This window comes from Tupaia chinensis, unplaced genomic scaffold, assembly GCF_000334495.1.
Source record: "Tupaia chinensis unplaced genomic scaffold, TupChi_1.0 Scaffold000043_1, whole genome shotgun sequence".
Lineage (NCBI taxonomy): Eukaryota > Metazoa > Chordata > Mammalia > Scandentia > Tupaiidae > Tupaia > Tupaia belangeri.
In genome coordinates, this window is record NW_006159499.1 from 578460 (window position 1) to 599620 (window position 21161).

At 44.1% G+C, this 21161-nt stretch overlaps 1 protein-coding gene and 1 non-coding gene across 2 annotated transcripts in view; one reads left to right on the forward strand and one right to left on the reverse strand.

The window, feature by feature from the left end:
• HLF (HLF transcription factor, PAR bZIP family member) overlaps positions 1-21161 on the forward strand; it is a 55498-nt gene that overhangs the window by 11934 nt on the left and 22403 nt on the right.
• LOC114008423 (U4 spliceosomal RNA) lies at positions 11418-11561 on the reverse strand. Its single transcript, XR_003549956.1, has one exon. It is a non-coding gene; the product is annotated as a U4 spliceosomal RNA (small nuclear RNA).

Below are 21161 nucleotides of genomic sequence, written 5' to 3' on the forward strand. Positions count from 1 at the left end.
CTCTCTCTCTCTCTCTCTCTCTATATATATATATATATATATATATATATGTGTGTGTGTGTGTGTGTGTGTGTGTGTGTGTGTGTATTTCCATTTTTTTTTCTTTGCACCCAAATGAACTCATACTTTACATACATTTTCCATGAACTTTTTGAGGTACCTTCACATGCTGCACAGGCAAGGCCTGCACCTTTTATCTTCATGTCCTAACCATCAACTGACACCATGTCTAAAGAACTCAAATGGGTGAAGGTGGCAGGCCACTTGTATGCAGTCCCTTGAGCGCTCTCAAGGCTTCCCAACAGGCTGTAAGATTAGTGATGTGAATTTCTTCTTTTTCATTTTTGGTAATACCTCTGGGTCATGAAGTAGGGGAACTGGCTATTCCCTAATTATTGGTGGTGAGCTACTGAGTGGGAAGAGGCAAGAGGGTAGGTTTCCAGTGGTCAGGGCCTTCTGCTCCTTCTGGCATGAGTATCTCAAATACTTTCTCCTTCAATCTCCTTGGCAGGTAGAAAAGTTAGGGAAGTCTCCCAATAGGAAGAGAAAAGGACTCTTTTGTTGAAATGGAATGGAAGCATAAGGAAATTGGAAGGAAAAAAGTACGTTATTTGGAAGAAATGAGTAAAAGTAATCTTCACACAAAAGGGACAACTGGAGGTTGATTGATGTAAGAATTGGGATTAACCTGATATGACTTTACTTTTCAACCAGATTAAAGGTGTGGGGTTCTTGGCATGGGTCTTGATCTACTATGTGTTGTACTGTACACATAGGTGTGGCAGGATAAAGCTTTTAAAGGCAAGGCAGTCTTACAAGATTACAGAGCACATCAGCATTGAACCAGGCAAGATTTCCCTCTTGAGAGGTACATTTAATTCCAGTTGAAGTTCTTTCAGCATATTTTTATATCCCATCAAATATCTCCAAGAAACCCCCATTTTATAAAAGAGTGGGTACAATGGTCCCAAGTTTAAATCTGCTAAGGCGTTAAATCATATAACACCTTAGCAATACCCATTATGTGTTAAACCCAGAACGGTGATACCCATTGAATGTAAGAGATTGTAGGAGATCAACTCATATTAGAAATGGGTTCCCAGAATTTAGTTCGTTCTGAAGAAGATTGACTGCTGGGGATATATTGCCAAGGTATGTTTTCTTTTCTTCTCCATCAGCCCTTCAATTCTGACTACAGGCAGATTAAAAATAAATTTGGGCGTATCTCAGTGGCCAAAAACCATGGAAATCAGGATGAAATCATTTTCAAAACAGAAATAACAAGCTTTGATAAAGAGATTGAGAGATACACAGTCCTAATTGCAGCACTCATCATTGTTAGACCCTGTAGTCACCAATCTAAACTGGGTTTGACATCATAGGTCCTCTGAGAGGCCATGAAACTTTGGGCAGTGCATTTAAATTATGAGCACCCCCACACTTACTCATTCAGAACATAGTGGTTTTTATATGCCCAAGGATTGTCATGAGAGTTAAATTACATTAAACTGGCTATTAATACAAAAAGACCTGGGAGTGTACCTACTCGGAGTTACCATTCAGTAGGTCTTAATTCAGAATTAGAACCTGGTGTTTAAAGACCACTTTCTAAAATGCACTCGTAGGTCATATATTTGGCATCTTGCTTCCAGGTTTCTGAGTTGCTAGGCTGGGTCTTTGCGAGCCCCCAGTTCTTCTTTGGGTACACAAAAGGACTAATGCAATGTCCCAGCTATGTTATTTATTAGAAGCATAAACTGCAGTTATCAACCTCTCTGGGTCTTACTTCTTTATCTGTGAAATGGGGATATTCCATATTCTTGAGAATAACTTATTGTCAAGTTGGTCATAACTTAACCAAACAAAATTCAAATCAAAGTTCAAATTGGGGGACCAGCAGTTAGTGTAATGGCTATGTCGCTGGACTTCCACATAGTCGACCACGGTTCAAGTCTTGGACCCGGTGGCTTAAACTCATGCCGGGCGTGTGTGCGTGTATGCCCAAGATCCCAAGAGGAGACTGGAGGACCCATCCCCCCGGGGGGTGATTTCTCGCATTCTATCTCTCTGTCTCTGTCTGTCTGGTGAGCGCACACGCCCTATAGCAAAAACCTCTCAAAAAAAAATTCAAATTGGGTTAGCATTATTCATTCTGTTGGATTTTAGCAAGAGGAAAGACATGTAGCAACAATTTCAAAGATAGGTCACTCACAAAGGGCCCTGATCCTTGGAATCAGCCAACTTGAGTTCTAGAGTTGCTTTGCTAGGATTAGGTTGTGTGTCCATTTCTGGACAAGCCAGCAATTCTCTCAAGACCTTGGGGGAAATGAAGGTGCTGTTGTAAATCATCTGATTCTGTATTTGAATTTTACTGTGAGCTGGAAGACTAACAAGCACATTTTGGTTCTGAAAATTTAAAGTCTCTTGGGATAATGGTGCTACTCCCAAATCAAGAAGACAAATTAAGGAGCTGACATTCTGCCACTCATCAAGCATGATGGAGTTTAAAATCTAAATCTAAAAAGCCAAAGACATTTGACACCTTTTGAAAAAACTGCAACAACATTAAATGCTAGTGACTTCCTTAAAAGTGGTCTTCATTCTGAATAGGAACCACTGGCTTCTCTCTGGTGTTGAGCATTCCAGAACAACCCTGAAAATAAGTTATCTGGCTGAAATCATTGCTCTAAGGGTTGGATTTCTTAGCAGGAGTTTATTAGCCAGACAAAATATTGTTTTTTAAGAAAAGGAAAACCACAGAAGGAAAACCCTCAAGGCCCATACTAGCTCTTCTGATGGCAGCTTCTTGAAGGGCAATAGACAGCTGGGATTTGGGCTGCTCCTGTGTGTGTTTGCGTTCAGGTTTGTATGGCCTGCCTATGGCAGTAAGTTTTGTCTCCAAGCTGGCCTCAGTGGGTTGGTAGGTTCTTGGAATGCCATTTTGAAAAGTTCTGAGTCTTGGTTTGGGTTCACTGGAAAGAGTTCTGTGATTAATTGGTGATGTCTGCCATGGGCTTGGGTGGGGCAACGCTTGTGCCAGGTGTTTGCTGTCCTGCTAGAGCAGGTTGAGAAGATCCTTTAGTACTTGTCCCTCTACTGGGCAACAGATCCTGGACCAGTGTTTCTGGTGTCCTGGAAAAGTGTTTTTCCAAGCCTTCGGCACGTACTGTTTTACTCTCTGAGGGAGGCTTATTCTGGTCAGCTTAACAGAAAGAATGGAAGAAAGGAAGTCTATTGATACTGCTCCGTGGTCACAAGACAGGAATTGCAAGGTGGAGGGAAGCTGTAATTCCAACATGTAATTCCGTGGTTCTCCAGTGAAGCACAGGCGTGGTGCCTGGTGCTCTGGAAGAGACAGCAGGCCCTGGTCAGCTGCAGCCAAAGGTCACGGCTGCAGATTCTCTGGAAACGGGGCCCTAGTGGGCCCTTGGCCATGTACTCCATGCACGGCCATTGTGGACATCTGAAATAGACACACTGCTCCTTCTTTAGGGAGGCCTAGGAGAAGTTGCCAATTTACTTCAGAGGAAGGGCGATTCTTGGTGTTCCATGCTAATGGAACAGATTATCTCAAGTTTATTTGTCTTCAGCTTTGGAATGTGCTTTATGTTTCTATGCTGTTGATCTGCTGTCCCAGTGATGTTTGAACTCTTCAGATTTTTCTTTCTGTAAAGAACGGTTGAGGGGGAGTGTAGAGCTTTTTTGCAGCTCCCCCAATATGTTTCTCATAGCCAGCCAAATGTCTCTGAGCCCTTCCCAGACTCTTAACTAAATCCATAAACTTACCAGTGGAATAATAATAGTTATAATTTCTTTTTTTTTTTTTTTTGAGAGGTTTTCGCTATAGGGCGCGTGCACTCGCCAGACAGAGAGATACAGAGAGACAGAAAGTGAGAAATCACCCCCACCCCGGGAATAATATTTTTATTTTTTTTTTTTTTTTTTTTTTTTTGAGAGGTTTTCGCTATAGGGCGCGTGCACTCGCCAGACAGAGAGATACAGAGAGACAGAAAGTGAGAAATCACCCCCACCCCGGGAGGATGGCCACACCGCAATCCCTTCTCCTCCATTCTCCTCTCGGGATCTTGGGCACGCACGTACACGCGCCCGGCATGAGTTTTAAGCCACCTGGTCCGGGACACAAACCGCGGTCGACTACGTGGGAGTCCAGCGACATAGCCATTACGCTAACTGCTGGTTCCCTAGTTATAATTTCTTGAGCGCTCATTTTGTGCTCCCTGGGATCCAGGTAACGAGGGGTGGATCCAGGAGTGCAGGGCAGTGGGGTGAAGTGAGCTGGAGGCTAAACCTTCTTTGTGGAGAATCTACGAATGAATGCACTGAGAGTGGATCTGACTTCCTCTGCTACTGCCTTTTCCTATTGCTTCCAGTGACTGCACTTGAGCTCTGCCTGAGATGAACTTTCAGTTATCCTGAGGCTGATTAACCGGTTTGCAGATTAACCAAGGTGAAGGCTCACCTGGGTCTGGGAGGTGCTCATCAACTCAGCTGCTTCCTAATGAGCTGGTTATGGCTGATTGCCCACCCCATGGCTGGGGAGCCTGGGGGCTAGGCTACTGCCCTATTGGTGGAGAGGAGAACCAAGGGGCACCTACCCCAGTACCCCCTGCTCCCACCAGCTCTGTAAGTTAGGCATTCTGGAGCACAGTACTGAGTGGACTAGGGCTCCCTGAGGCCCTGGTGTGTTGCCCTTCCCACTTCCAGCCCCAGCCCTCAGACAGTCTCCAAACTAAGAAGTTCAAGTTGGCCACAGGGCACAGTGAATTGGAAAGTCCTAGAGATTAAGTAATGCAATATGTTGAAAAGAGGCCCAGTGAGCAGTGGCCACTAATCTCCCTTTTCCTCCTCAGCCTGTGAACCTCCTCTCCACAAAGATAGAGGCTGACAGGCTTTAGACAATGAGCATTGCACCCCTCTTGAGGTCAGCAGAGGTCAAAGCCATGGTGACAGGCAAAGCAGGGACTGCCATAGAAGCAAGCCCCCCAGGATCCAGGCCTTCCCACAGTGAGGTGATTGGGTTGCTTGTGATTGACTCCCCAAGGCTGCTAGGCTGGTAGAAAGATGTCTCCACTTGTCTGGGTCTCTGCAAGGTGAGAGTAGAAATCTGTGTGTTTGCCATACCTTACACTAGACCTGTATATACCCTATTTAATTTAGGAGCCAAGCTTTTGCCAAGTCTGGGATGATCTCAGTTTTTGGATACCTTGGATATACTCCAAATCTGGAGAAAATCTACACAGAGGACTTTGGTCTATGGCCCATCAAGAAAGGGTGATCATTTGCATGTAATTGTGTTTCATAGGATTCTATGGTTCATTTTCATTTTTCATGCAGCATTCACCGGAGCACCTGACATGTCTTTTCATCTCTGTGTTCTCATTTTGCATTTGCCAGGACTGTAATGTCCTGCCCTGGTACAATAGAGTGCCAGCAGCTGCCATCCCTTTTCAGCCAGGGCCATGAGTTTTCTTGGGTCCTTCTTTCTGGCTCACGTTTTCCCAGGGCTGCTGGTGTGTACAGTCTAGAGATCACATTTTATTAACACAAAGAAGTCTGCTTGGGCTGCCTGGCTCTGGCAGTCACGTGGAGAGAAATGTGTTCCTTAGGTCCGCCAGCCTGCAGCTCTCTGTGCAAAATACAGCAGAGAGCTGGGCACCAGGCCAAGCTTACATTTCACTTCGGAACACACTTTCGCATCACTCCTTGGCAGAACATCCACAGCGGTGTCTATTTGGGGAGTAACTTAGAGAAGTGTTGTTTCCCTCTTGTGAGTGTCGGGAGATAGGACCTTTAGAAAATGTTTTAATCCCCCCACCGCCACCATCATCATCTCTTTCAAGGTCCCAGGTACTAAGGTGATTCAGCTCAAAGTGGCAGCCCCTCCCCTCCCAGAGCTGCCCTTTTCCCTTGCAAAATCAGTCAACATGGTTCTCTGACCGCCTGGGACAGAGAAACTTAGTCCAAGGTAATAACATCAAAATCAAAGTCCTGGAACTCTTGAGTAAACGAGTTACCCTCCCAGATAAAACAACTTTGTTGTCCAAATCTTTCTTTCCAAAGATCTAAGACTTTTCAAAGGTTGGTCCTAGGCCAACCATTGAGGGAAAGAACGTCAGCAAGCCTCTTGGAATGGCAAACACTGTTAAAATAAACAAGTGGACTTCTTCCATTTGGTTTTCCCTTACTAGTCTATTTTTATTTCCTTTTTACTCCCCCTATACTTTTACTATTCTGTAGTACCTCCCTTCTCTACCCCATCTCCCGTCTTCATCTCACTTTTCTCAGGTACCGAGCTGTCTGTTTCGTCTTCAGTGAAAACAGATCTAATGTCAAAAAGAGGGGCTGGGAGAGAGAGGTTGTATAACGTACTGTGTTCTGAAGCCTGGCTTAAGTTTGAAAATAAAGTTGATTTGGGAACCAGCAGTTAGCATAATGGCTATGTTGCTGGACTCCCACGTAGTCGACCGCGGTTCATGTCCCGGACCCGGTGGCTTAAAACTCACGCCAGGCGCGTGTGCGTGCGTGCCCAAGATCCCGAGAAGAGAATGGAGGAGAAGGGATTGTGGCGTAACCATCCCCCCTGGGGGGTGATTTCTCGCTTTCTGTCTCTATGTCTCTCCCTCTGTCTTTCTGGTGAGTGCATGCGCCCTATAGCAAAAACCTCTCCAAAAAAAGTAAAAATAAATAAAAGAAAAAATAAAGTTGGTTTTGGAATTTTATGCCCTCCTTAGGAAAGATCAGAATAGTTGGAAAACAAAGATTTTTGGAAAAATACTGACATCATTTGTCAATGAAATAATCCTCTCTTGTAACAAATGCTTGAAAAACTTTCCCTGTCATATCAACCCATAAATTCCATAAGGATTTCCCAAGTGCCAAACTTTATTCTGATTCTATGTTTTAATGCTTTGGAATGTTACTCTTGCTGTCAGTACTTCCAGCCAAGCAGTAAGCCATCAAGACTTCAAGCAACTTCTCTAGCCAGATGCATATGCCAGGCTGCTGCTGGGAGGCCTCCCTTGTTGTAGAGGATGCCCAGAATCTCAGGGACTAGGATGCAGGCTCCCGTGGTCAGCCAGTGAAGCTTGTGCTTACTCTGCAGAAGAGAGGTGACAGAAACCCATTCCACCTGTCTCAGAAACCTGCTGGTAATTAGCTTTAAAAATGATGCCAAGTTCTCACATGGCTGGTAGATGCATGAGCTCAGTGGGGAGTGGGGGGCAGTGCTGCTTCACAGTATTACTGTTGCAGTCACTTAGTCATTCCAGGTGAGGTTAGATGAGGTTATTGGGAGGTGAACCTGCACTTTCAAAGAGGTCTTCCAAAAATGTCGAGAAATAGTTGAAGTTCGGAAGTTTATCTGGAGCTTATTCTCCATCCCCTTATAAAATGAGAATGAGATATGTATTTTTTCCTTCTTTCTTTTGTTTTAGTTATAGGGCATGTGTACTTGCTGGGCAGAGACAGAGAGAGGGAAGTGAGAAATCATCTCCTTGCGAGGAATGGCTATACTGCAGTCCCCTCTTCCACAGTCTCCTCTCGGGATTTTGGGGCACACATGCATATGCCTGGCATGGTTTTCAAGCCACCGGATCTGGAACTTGAACCATGTATTTGACCCTATGGGATCCAGCCACCTCAACCTCCACACTACCAGCTGGCCTAAGAACAGTATTTCTTAAAAATCACATTTTCTTTTTAGATTGACAAAAGCCTTGATATGAGAGTATCTTCAAAAAGTTCATGGATGGCACGCAATATGAAAAAAAAAAAAAAGTGTGGCTTTCCAAAATGTTTTGCATCACAGTAAATTCATACTTTAAATCTATTTTTCAACAGACTTTTTGATGTCCCCCATAGAAGATTGAGAGTCACCTGCAGTCAACATGGAGTGTCAGTTATCCCTTACTCGTGTATGGATTATCTGCTTGATCTATTAGCCATAGTAAATATGTAAGCCTTGGCTCGCTGCCATTTGCCACCCAGCAAAACAACACCTTCTACCCCTACCTTCACCTGGGACATGGTCAGGGAATGTAATGGCATTTTATAATTAACTGAAACAACATACCGTTTATTTTCTTAGTACATATACCAGCAGGACAGTTATTCAGGATGGACTGTGTCTGGACTACTTTGAAAATTAGTGATAGAATTTGACCTAAATTTAACCTGTCCTCCTACCAGTATAAATACTTAGATAGTGCATGATTTTCTCACATTATATAAAACAGGTAAAGATTTGTGGCACCCCATTTTCCTGACTCCCCAGGCATTCTGCAGAGTTTGTGAAACGCCTCCGTTGACTCATTACAGCAGACTTGGAAATCTCTCAGAGGTGAAGACTAGACTTTTATCTGCAGTACCAAAGCACCAGCTTTGCACCAGAGCTGGTACTCAGCATTTGTCCAGTGAAAGAAAGAACAAAGATATGATGTTCATCAGGAGTGGTTTTCTTTTTCCCTTTTTTTTTCCCTTTTTTTTTTTTTTTTTTTTTTGCTACCCCAGGGGAATACTTGCCAGGGAGGAGAGACAGAAAGGGAAAGTAAGAAATCATACCCCAGGGGATGGCCATGCTACAATCCCTTCTCCATTCTCTTGATGAGATTTTGGGGATGCAGGCTTATATGCCTGGTGTGATTTTCAAACCAGCAGATCCTGGACTCAGACTTCCTTGTTGGCCAGTGGGATCCAGTGCCTTAACCATCATGCCACCTGCTGGCCCCAGAGTGGTTTTAAATGAGCACTTGTGCTGGGAGAATTTTTTTCTGTTGAGTCTTTGTAAAGGTAATGGTCTTCAGGGCTGGGGTGGGGATGGAAGCAGCCCAAGATGATAAAGGGGAGAACCTGTTGTGTAGCCCACATAGATTGGAGCCAGAGAGACCTCACCCATAGGCTTCAGTTCCTCATTCTAGAGCCCCTTCAGAACAGTGTAGCTAGGAGGCACCTGTAGTCTCAGCCCGCTCCCCTGCAGTTATAGCTCACTGCTGAGGTATGTGCAGCAGGTGGGAAGCTGCCCTTCCTGTTCACTGCCCCAGAGCAGCAGGTCACGAGCTGGAACGGATCGATCTCTGACTTGCAGTGCCCTGAATACTCCCCAGTGGAGGTGATATGCAGACCCACCCCTGCGGATGTATGGAGGAAGAAGTCAGGCTCCTCATAATGCTTTGGTGAGCTGCTTACTGTTTTCTGATTGGTTATTTAACAGTCAAGATGAAGAGTGTTTTCAGACCAGAGAATTTAGACATTTACAAATTAAGGTAAACCTTAAGCTTGCCCCATCACCTTGCTATTTTCCACTGGTTGATCACAGAAATCGGAAGTCAGCAGCCCAGCCCACCTGTTCCCAGGTCACCTATGAAAGTTCTTAAAACTTACCCAATGGATTCTTTTTTTTAAAGAGAGAGTTTTGCTATAGAGTGTGTGTGCTCACTGGAGAGACAAAGAAACAGAAAGCAAGAAATTACCCCCCAGGGGGGATGGCCATGCTGCAGTCCCTTCTCCTCCATTCTCCTCTCAGAACTTTGGGCCCGCACACACACACACCCAGCGTGAGCTTTAAGCCACTGGGTCTGAGACTCAAACTGCGGTCAGTTACATAGGAGTCCAGTAATGTAACCATTACACCATCTACTGGTCCCCTAAAGGGGTTCTTAATTGGAATTGTGCTGGGTAAATAGAAAAGTTCCATGTTGCATAGAAAGAAAAGAGAGATGTAGATTAAAACAAAGCAAAACACCCACTTGTGTTGGTGCTCACATGCTGCTCCCTGTGGCATGCTAGGGCAGAGCTTCTCTGAGCATATGATTTGATTGGTTTTCAGAATAGTGCATTTCCTCAGGGCATCCAGCAGTTGTCACAGCTCATATGGCCATAGAGAAGTGGAAAGGGCCTTCGGAGGACCACATCAGAAGCAGTTGCAGCTACCCTTCTGGTCTGTTGCCCCAACAGCAGCAGGTCAAGGATTGCAATTAATTGATCACTGGATTTGTGATGCCTTTGATACTCCCTGCACAGAGTTCCTTCTAAGCCCCCCACACCTTGTGCACCCACATCAGGGACTCTGGTGTGAACCTGTGGCAATATCTGGAGTGGCTTGACCTGTCCATTTACTGCTATCTAGCTTACTGTGCCTAGTTTATTAATATGTTGGAAAAATAATGTCCCTCTTACCAGGGTGAGATAACAAAGTTCTCTAGATAGAATAGTGCATAAAATTATTCTGATAGAGGCATTTGAGAACTTAATTTTTTTGGAGGGGTGAGGTTTTTGCTATAGGGCACATGTGCTCACCAGAAAGGCAGAGAGACAGAAAGCACCCCCCCATGGGGGATGGCCACCCGACAATCCCTTCTCCTCCATTCTCCTCTCAGGATCTTGGGCACGCACGCACACACACCCGGTATAAGTTTAAGCCACTGGGTCTGGGACTCTAACTGCAGTCAACTACATGGGATTTCAGCGACATAGCCATTATTATGCTAACTGCTGGTTCCTTTTTATTTAACTTTTTTTTTGGGGGGGGGGAGAACTTATTTTGAGAATGATTTAATATACAGAAAAACAAAATATGTTGTAAATGCCTTTATTCCTATCACCTAGAATTAACAATTTGACATATTTATAAATTAATATGCAAATTTACCTATATATTTGTCCACGAATCTAAACATTACAGATCAAATGAGGAACTTTTTTTTCCAATTGCCAGAGGTTGCATGTACTCACCAGAAAGAGACAGAGACAGAAAAGGAGGAGGAGAAAACACCCCAATGGGTGCATGATCACAACACAGTCTTTTCTCCATTTCTCCATCATGTTGGGTTTTAGGTGAATGCACACATACGTGACCAACATATTTTTAAGCCTCCAGGGCTAGAATTCAGACTTCAGTCCACATTGTGGGATCTGGTTCCTTTAACTACTAATCTATGGTGTTAGTTCCATTGGGGAACTTCTAATTTTTAAAAAATGTGTTCAATTTATAAGGTCAAACTAAAACAATTCCTAGTCTTTTAAGATTAAAAAAATAATGGTTTTCAGGACCAGCAGTCAGTGTAGTGGCTACGTCACTGAACTCCTATGTAGCTGACCATGGTTCGAGTCCCAGACCCAGTGGCTTAAACTCATGTCGGGCACGTGTGCATGCATGCCCAAGATCCCGAAAGGAGAATGGAGGAGAAGGGATTGCAGCGTGGTCATCCCCCCTGGGGGGTGATTTTTCACTTTCTGTCTCTCTGGTGAGTGCACACGCCCTATAGCAAAAACCTCTTAAAAAAAATAATGGTTTTCTCAGGGCTTAATTCTTCCTAGTACTTTGCATCCATCAGCATCAGTAATAAGCTTGTTAGCCTACTGAGGAAAAAGGGCCAGTCAAGATCATTAGAAATCTTCATCCCTTTGGTTACACCTTGTCAGAGGGACCTCAGAGGTACCAAGTTCCTGAGTGTTTCACTTTGGAATACAGAAGGAATGTCTCTTAGCAATAATCGCGCCTCGGATAAACCTCATTGGCTACGATACTGCCACTGCGCGAAGCTCAGAAGGAATGTCTCTTGAACACCTGAGAAGAGCTGGCTCTTCCTTCCTCAGTACTGCAGATAAGCAAACAGAAATGACATTAACAGAAGGCTTTGGTACAGCCACCAGACTCACCTGAGGCATTGCCAGGGATGTCTAGGGAGTGACGCATATGTGTGGCTTCTGGAATAAGTGACAGCTGGTCATCATGTTGCTCTGAGAGAAAGCACAGGGCTTTTCTGTCCTTACTATTGAAATCCTGAGAACTGGACCATCAACTGTGCACCAGTATTCTTCTGAATATTCTCAGAGCTTTCCTCAAATGGATGGGTAGAAAAGAACCTGTATAATAATAGTTCATCTTTCTTTAATGGTTATTATAGTCTGGGCACTAGGCTAAGTGGTTTGTATGTGTTACCTTATTAAAACTCAAAACAGCATGATCTTAGCACAAAGACAGGCAGATAGACCAAAGGAACAGAATCGAGAATCCAGAAATAAATCTCCAAACAGACAGCCAACTGATTTTCAACAAAGGGCACAAGACAACCCAGTGGGGAAAAGAAAATCTCTTCAGCAAATGGTGCTGGAAAAACTAGATATCCACCTGCAGAAAAATGAAACTGGACCCCTATCTCTCACCTGTAACAAAAATCAACTCAAAATCTATCAAGGATCTAAACATAAAACCTCAAACTACAAAACTACTGGTAGAAAACACAGGGAAAATTCTTGGAGACATCAGAGTAGGCAAAGACTAATATATATATATATATTTGAGAGGTTTTTGCTCTAGGCTGCATGCACTTGCCAGAAAGACAGAGACAGACAGAGGGACAGAAAGCAAGAAGTCACCCCTTGAGGAGATGGCCCCACTGCAATCCCTTCTCCTCCATTCTTCTCTCAGGATCTTGGGCACACACCCACAGGTGCCCAGTATAAGTTTAAGCCACTGGGTCTGGAACTGGAAGTCACGCAACATAGCCATTATGCCAACTCCTGGTCCCAAGACTTCGTAAATAAGATCCCAAAGCATAGACAGGTGGGACTACATCAGGTTAAAAATCTTCTGCACTGGGGAACCAGCAGTTAGCGTAATGGCTATGTTGCTGGACTCCTACATAGGCAACTGTGGTTCACGTCCCGGACCCAGTGGCTTAAAACTTACGCCGGGCGCGTGTGCGTGCGTGCCCAAGATCCCGGGAGAAGAAGGGATTGTGGCATGACCATCCCCCCTGGGGGGTGATTTCTCACTTTCTGTCTCTCTCTCTCTCTCTGTCGGGCAAGTGCACACGCCCTATAGCGAAAATCTCTCCAAAAAAAAAAAAAAGTTAAAAAAGCTTCTGCACTGCAAAAGAAACAATTAGGCCGAAGAGACAACCCTCAAAATGGGAGAATGTATTTGCAAACTAAGCCTCAGATAAGGGACTGATAACCAGAATATACGGAGAACTCAAGAAGCTTACCTGCAAAAAGAGTCAGTTCAATGAAAAGATTGGCAAGTAAGTTGAACAGACAACTCTACAAGGCAGACGTGGGAATGCCCAAAAGGCATATGAAAACATTCTCAGCATCTCTTATCATAAGGAAAATGCAAATCAAAACCACAATGAGATACCACTGAACCCTAGTTGGAATGGCTAAGATTTTAAAAAAGAAAAAGAATGGTAAGTGCTGGCAAGGCTGTGGTGAATGGTAACTCTCCACTGTTGATGGGAATGTAAATTATTAGTACAACCACTGTGGAGAACAATATGGAGGTCCCTCAGAAACTTACAAATAGAACTACCATACTATCCAGTAATTACATTCTTAGATATCTACCCTAAGGATAGGAAAACCCTCAGTCAGAAAAACACTTGGATATCCATGTTTATTGCAGCATTGTTCAAAATTGCTAGGACATGGAATCTATTCAGATGTCCAAGAACAGACAAATGGATTGAAAAAATGTGGGCACATGTACATTGTGGAATACTACTCAGCTATAAAAAAACAATGAGACCTTGGCATTGGATAAAAAGTGGACAAAAAATGGAAGATTTAATGCTAAACAAAGCAAATTAGACTATGAAAGAGAGGCATTGATGGAAGATTTAATGCTAAACAAATTTAAAGCAAATTAGACTATGAAAGAGAGGCATTGTATGTCTCCACATAATATACACCGAATGTCTGCACTCTAGCAGAAACTGAAAGATTGGAAGGTATAATAGGGAGGGCAACTATAGATTATTAGAGACAGTATAGGAAGGCTAATGGGGGTTGAGGGAGAGGATCAGGGAACAAAACATTGAATAGATACAAAAATGAAAAATAATCTGCTGATGATAATATATATGGTAATGTCTTTGACCTGACTACATACTGTATTCATACTGAGGAAAACCATGTTGTACTCTGTAAAGATGTACAGTGATTAAATGTAAAAAATAAATGACTAAAAAAGTATAAAAACAACCTCAAAACTATCCCTGGGTACTATTATTAGTACTAGGTAGGAGTACTATTATTATCGTCTTTTTACAGAGGAGAAAACTGAGGTCCAGAGAAAGTGAGAAAACTGCAGGAAGCACAGTTAGTAGACCGTAAGGCTGGAACAGGAAGCCACGCAGTCTGCCACCGGCACCCACGCATGGAGCTGCTACCCTCCTCCGTACCTCAAGAGAAGGCACTTTGCCTTGTGGAAGGTGGTAGAACTTCTGGAACCATCAGGGTACAACATAGTGGTATATCTGGGAACCTAGGTGTGGGGGCAATGGAGAGAACCATCCATCTCTTCAGCCAAGTTCCATGGAATCTAATTTTAAAAGATACAGGCTCATTTTCGAAACATAGGCTTTACTTTGGAATCATGAAGGATCTCATTTAAAAATGGATTCCACGCATTTGTGGGACTCTCAGAGCTACAGTTCCATCCCATATCTTAAAACAGAAGCACCACGAATGATAAATCCAGTGATCCAGGAGGCTCTTGGTACAGCCTAGAAAGGGATTCAGAACACCGAGTGCTGCTCCGTGCCTGAGGCCGGCATTGTCAAACCCACAGCACAGCCCATGCAGGTCAAAGAAAATCTGGATTCCTTCTCCATGTCTGTGCTGAGCTTATCTGTCCCCACACCAACAGAGAGACATCTAGTTCAGAAGCTCTCAGACTTTCGCAGTAGATTTCCCATTAGCGTCCTTAGGAAAAAGCACGTGTGAAGACATGGGTACGTCGGGCATCAGCTGTGCATTTTGCCATCAGCTAGGTGAGTGGAGGGAGCTGGAGGTGCTTTCTCAGCATTCACCTCCGAGCGCTTTTCAGAGCCCTGCTGGCTGAGAGCTCGTTGCCGATACACAACGTGGGACAGATATCCTCTGAGAGGTGTGGATGTGCAGCAGCACAGGACGTGTAGCCGGCATTGGTAAATATTAGTTTCCTTCCCCTTCCTGTGTGTAAGGCAAGTTGTACGAGCGAGCACGGCACCAGCAGCTCGGAATACAAAAATAGATCTCCATGTGAGGATGTGGCCTCTTTTCCCCGAGTGTGGACCAGATGTCAGGCTGCCTTGTGAGGACTCAAGGAATGTTACGGCTTCCTTCTTTGGGGCTTCTTTGCGTCTCTCCATATGGAGAAGCCTCCCTTTCGATGCGCTTCTTGAATCTGAAAAACAAGAACAAAAAGGAGGATGGTTTCAAAGTCTCAAGGAATGGACCTTCTGCATTCCCCTTTTTAAAAAGCATTTGCATGTATATTATTTAGGTCTTGCTCTCAAATCAGATACACAGTGGTCACGCTATTTTCCCTGCTATTTAATAACAATAAAAAATACAAGCATGCAGGTGTTCGTGTTGGTGTGCATTTATTCATTTCTTACCCGAGATCTACTGAGGGACACCTATTAGGCACCAAGCGAGGTGCTAGAAATTCAGAGGACGATGTCGTCCTTTGAAATCGAGAGGCCTACAGATTTCAGAGAGAATAAATCATTGTGAATGGGGTATAATAGTTGGTGTATGGGTATGTACAAGGTAGAACCAGGAAGATAAGAATGGTGAGCTGTGCATAGAATGTGGAGAGAAGGTCAGATGATCCTCCAGTTGTGTTTTGAAGAATGACCAAAAGTGGGACCAGCAGTTAGCGTAATGGCTATGTCACTGGACTCCCATGTAGTCGAACGTGGTTTGAGTCCCGGACCCGGTGGCTTAAACTCACGCTGGGCACGTGTGCGTGCCCAAGATCCCGAGAGGAGAATGGAGGAGAAGGGATTGCGGTGTGACCATCCCCCCTGGGGGGTGATTTCTTGCTTTCTATCTCTCTGTCTCTCTCTGTCTGTCTGGCGAGCGCACGCTCCCTATGGCAAAAAAAAAAAAAAGAAAGAAAGAAAGAAAAAACCTCTCCCAAAAAAAAGAAAAAAAAAATGAGCAAAAGTTATATCAGTGGGAAGGAGGGCTATAAGTGACCCACTGAGCTTTTCTTGACTGAAATGAAGAGTGAATTTCTAGCCCAGCCTCTGGTGCGGTTTGTAGCATGTTGGACATCAGTGTTGGAAGCCACGTGGCTGCTGGTTCAGATCCCTGGCCAAATTGATGGAGATGTATGTGCATGCCTGAGATCCTGAGGAGCTGAAGGAGCAGGGTAAAGGGGCTGGCAGCGTGACCAGACCCTGTTCGGGGTCTCTCCTTTCTCACTCTCATTCACATATACACTATCACAAATACAAAAAAAAAAATTTTTTTTTAAATAAAAAGAATTTTATTAAATATGCACTAGTAATTTATAGGAAATGATTATTCAGATCAGAGCATTAGGAGACACGAATTTGAAACAAAAAATGAGAGGAAAGGGATAAAAAGATAAATGCGGTGGTCAGTGCACAAAGACCTTCCTCCTCTCTAGCTCAGGGAAACTTCTGCAGGGTGAGGGACCAGCCAATCTGTACTTCCAGGGCTGCCAAACCACGTGTCTCCCACGTGGTGTGTTCAAAGAGGATGTTGGGAGGTTAGAGGCAACATAATGGATGTGATTTGACAGTTGCTGTGGCAACACACCCACTTCCAAAAAAATTAGTGTTAGTGGGAGGACAGAAAAACTCATGGCACTTACCCACCACCTGTTCTGAGCCAAAAGTATAAACAGGTTCAAAAGGACAGGTGCCCCGCATGGCTGCTGCCTGCCTCTGTGGAGTTGACCCTGGAATAAGATAAGGAGATGAGTAAACTAGAGCAAGACTAAAAGGGAGACAGTGCAGAGGAGGGGAGGCCTGAGCAAGCACTGCTGACTCCTTTCAGGAAAACCTTTCTCCAGTGCTGTACTTAAATGTATTGGGTGACCCCTGGCTTTCTATGACAAAAATGCAAATGGATCCATGTGTTTAAACTTCCCTTTGTAGGAGCAGTAGCATAGAATGCTTTAGGCATAAATAAAATAGTTGTTCTGGGACCAGCAGTTGGCGTAATGGCAGTGTCGCTGGACTCCCATGTAGTCAACCGTGGTTCGAATCCCAGACCCAGTGGCTTAAACTCATGCTGGGCACATGTACGTGTGTGCCCAAGATCCCAAGAGGAGAACGGAGGAGAAGGGATTGCGGTGTGGCTATCTCCCCTGGGGGGTGATTTCTCACTTTCTGTCCCTCTGTCTCTGGCTTTCTGGCAAGCATACACACACACCCTATAGCAAAAACCAACCTCTCCCCCGACCAAAAACAAACAAAAAAAATAGTTGTTCCTTAGAGTAGCAAAAAAGGCATAGATTCATGAAAAGTTAGTTGTGACAAGTTTTGATCAAAGGCTTGAGTGATTGCCTCCAGGGCACCACCTTCTGGTGAATCATGGATATGGCATGGTGTGAAAACTCCGGCCACATGGATGGTTGGTTTCTTCATAAGCTGACTCGCATGTTCCTAACATCCACAGGGACTGTTTCTTCCAGACATAGATTCAACTTGGCAAATCATGAGCATCACCAGTGAAAGTTGTTGAAAAAGAAGTTTTAAAATATTTTATTACAAAAGTAATAAGTGATCCTTGTAAAGTAATACAACGTATAGAGGGAGAGTAGCTTGAGTTCCCGCATCTCCTTCCAAGATTTAACTGTCGACAGTGCCTTGCTTACTCTTCCAGACATTTCTTTTGTCTTTGTCAGCCTATGCATACACTCAGACACATATATATGTGTGTGGGTGTGTCTATATTGTGTATCTGGGAATATGGAGATTTAAGTATACACACTGAGATACACATGGTACGTAATGTTATACAGCTTGCTTTTTAAAATATCTTTTGGAGATCTTTCCACGTTTGCACAAGTTGATCTACCAGGTGTGTAGCATCCCATTGTCTGGATATGCTAAAGTTTACCAATGCCTTTGGGCACTGAGACTGTATTCATCCTTGGATACCATTCTTTGTACTCCAGTGTGGCAGATCTAGTTTTAATTCCTAGATGTGACATTGCTATATCAAAGTGTGTAGGCTTCAGAAGAATTAAACTAGTTCACACTCCCACTAGAAGTGTGTGAAAAAGCTATTTCCTCTTTTATTCATTCAAAAAATAAAATTACGGAGCCCAGGCTCCATTTTCAGGTTTTCTGGTTGAGGTGGGAGAGGTGCTGGCACGCACAGGTTTCCAGAGCTCCACAGGTGGATCTGATTCATAGCCAGGGCTCAGAACGTGATAAGTGGAGGGGTCAAATTAGGACTCGCTGCTTCTGATGATGATGCCCTCATCATGGCCTTTCAGAACCAAGCACAAGACTTTCCTTAATGTGGTCAACTGAGAGAAAGGGAATGACCCCATCTCCTCTGAAATGCTTTTTCTTCTTCTTTTTTTTTTAATGGAGTTTGGTTTTATCTTTTTTTTTTAAATGCCAGAGGGTATATGTGCTTGCTGGAGAGCCAATCTCCTCCATATCTCCATCCTGTTGGGATGTTTTTTTTTTTTTGGAGAGATTTTCACTGTAGGGCGCGTGCGCTCGCCAGACAGACAGAGAGAGACATAGAGACAGAAAGCGAGAAATCACCCCTCGGGGGGGATGGTCACGCCGCAATCCCTTCTCCTCCATTCTCCTCTCGGGATCCTGGGCACGCACACACACGCGCCCAGCATGAGTTTTAAGCCACCGGGTCCGGGACACGAACCGCGGTCGACTACGTGGGAGTCCAGCGACATAGCCATTACGCTAACTGCTGGTTCCCCATCCTGTTGGGATTTTTTACATACTTGCGCACAAGCCTGTATGTTTGTCAAGCCACTGGGGCTAGGATTCAAACATGGTTGACCATGTGGGTTCCAGCTCCCAGAACTTACCTATTGTACTATGAGATTAGCCCTGAAATTCCTATTAAACTGGAGATCTTTGTTTAGACAGGCATAAACGTTAACTGAATTTTTATTCATTAAAATAGTACATGATTAACAAGAGCCAGAGAAGTAACACCTGGGTACTGATTGATACGTTTCTTGCTGTTTTGTAGTTATTGAGTCATAAGCCATTTCTTCTTTTTATAGGCTTTTAAAAATTATTTAATTCCTTTTGGTGTGGCCTCAGATTCTATTAAGTGTAGGTGGAGTTCGTCGATACTAAAAGTTAGCATTGCTTTCTCGTGTTTCAGTGTGCAAAGTCCCCAGGTTGCTCCCTAGCTTGCCAGCTTTGGGAATTAAAAGTATCTTCTTTCCCTTGCTTAGGTAGCCTCCATAGATCGAAAGAAAATAGATGTCTTTTCTCCAGATAACCTGTTCTAACAATTGCCCATCATAAGGCATTATTCTGGTTCTTGCCTTTCTTTACAGCCTATTTCAGAAAAAAAAAAAAAATATATATATATATATACATATAGATCCTGTCCTTAAGGCTGGGCCTTGTCCTCCTCCTCTTATGCGTCTGTCCAGGAGCTGCTGCAAAGAGGCATCAGGAAGCCATGCGACACTTTTGCCCCCGAGCCTCCACCAGCCTGCAGGCCTATTGTCTTCATCTAACAGCATTTCTTTTGCTTCTGTCTTGAAGAATCTGACTCCTGCCCCCTTTCAAATAGCATTTACCTGGTGTATCTTCACAGTCGGTCTCTTACCAGCCAGCTCACTCCCTTGATTTGGTCAGAACCAACTTCCACGTTACGAAGTCCAGGCTGATTAGAATGGGAGTTTGTCAACACACTGGAGTGGCCAAGGAGTTCAGAGGTGTTGGGATATTTTCATTGCACTGAAAGGTTGCAGACTGCGGTGGGATTTCCTTCCCATGCACACTCCCAGTGGGCATGGGCTTGAACCGAAAGGGAACGTGTATAAGAACGTGGAGAATCTGGGTGTTCATTAAGACTTAATGGCTAGTTTCTGGTTCCCCAAGAGGTACACAAATCTCACCTTGTGCCTGTGGACCATAAATGCAAAACTTTGTCCCATGAGCAGTTTTCCATAGACTACATGAAGCAGGAGCCCAGATGGGTTTAGCCCAGCTAATCTTAGCGCAAGCTTGAAAATTTTCCATTTTTCCCAAACAACACATTTCTAAGAATTTGTGTAGAATATTGTTCTAGGGTATGGCGGAGATGTGCATGACTGTAGAACAAGGCCGAATTACTACGGGCTTGTATCTACGTGTGAAAATGTACTTACTTTTTCCGCTTTTCCCTCCCAACATGGGAGTAGAAAGAGCTACATGTAATAAACTTTCCAATTTTATTGTTTGTTTAAATCAGTGGCTGGCCATTTTTCTCCTATGTGGGAATCGAATTTATTAAAGTAAACTCAAATGGGTGCCTTTTCCCAAGGCTTGGCTTGCATCCGAATGTAAAAAAGCAGATGCACTCCCAGTAAATGTTAATTCAGGGTATAGGTAGCTGCAAACTATGGTGCTCGATAGTCCTCCCTCTCTCTCTGCCTCAGTGACTGAAGACCAAGCTGTCGCTTCTCCGTCACGTGCTTCCTCCTCACCATGAAAGTATATAGCAGTTGGGCAATAACGAGACTTGTGCAGTGGATGCTTGTATGAAGCAGGCACTAGAATGCCCAGTAATAACTGCTGAAGCTGGCAGTCCTGGGAGATTGCTTACCTTACCCCAAACGAGGCGCCAGGGACACAGAATCCATTTTGTTTAGGTACCAGCTAACTCTTGGAATGAAGATAACCCATCCCTGAAGAAATCCATAATCCTGACTTAGCATCCACCCCCCAGGCAGCTTCCATTGCCTAGCAACACTTATTTAGTAACCTTTCAGAATTTATCATTAATAAGGAGAGAGAATGTCCCTAGTCTACGTTATTTGCACAGCTTATCATGTAGGCCTTGCTGATGATAAGCGACAGAGGCATTTTTACCTACCTCCAGAACCCAGCCCCCCCCCAAAAAAAAAAACATACAGTCTCTAGACCAAGAAATAAAAAAATGACAAGGGGTCTTCAGACGATAGGTTCAATAGACAGCAAAAGGAAGTACCTCTGTTAAACTAGGTTGCACAGCATACAGAGATGCTCTTGTGAGTGCCTCTTACTGCATACTCCCGCACAGGGGCCCAAATGGCAGTGCACTGGTGACACCACTGGACCCACATGGGAGAGGTCCTGGGTTTATATCCAGTCCTTGAGCCTGCCAACCGTGATCCGGACCTAGCTGAGACCGGGGGTGGATTGTGGCATGAA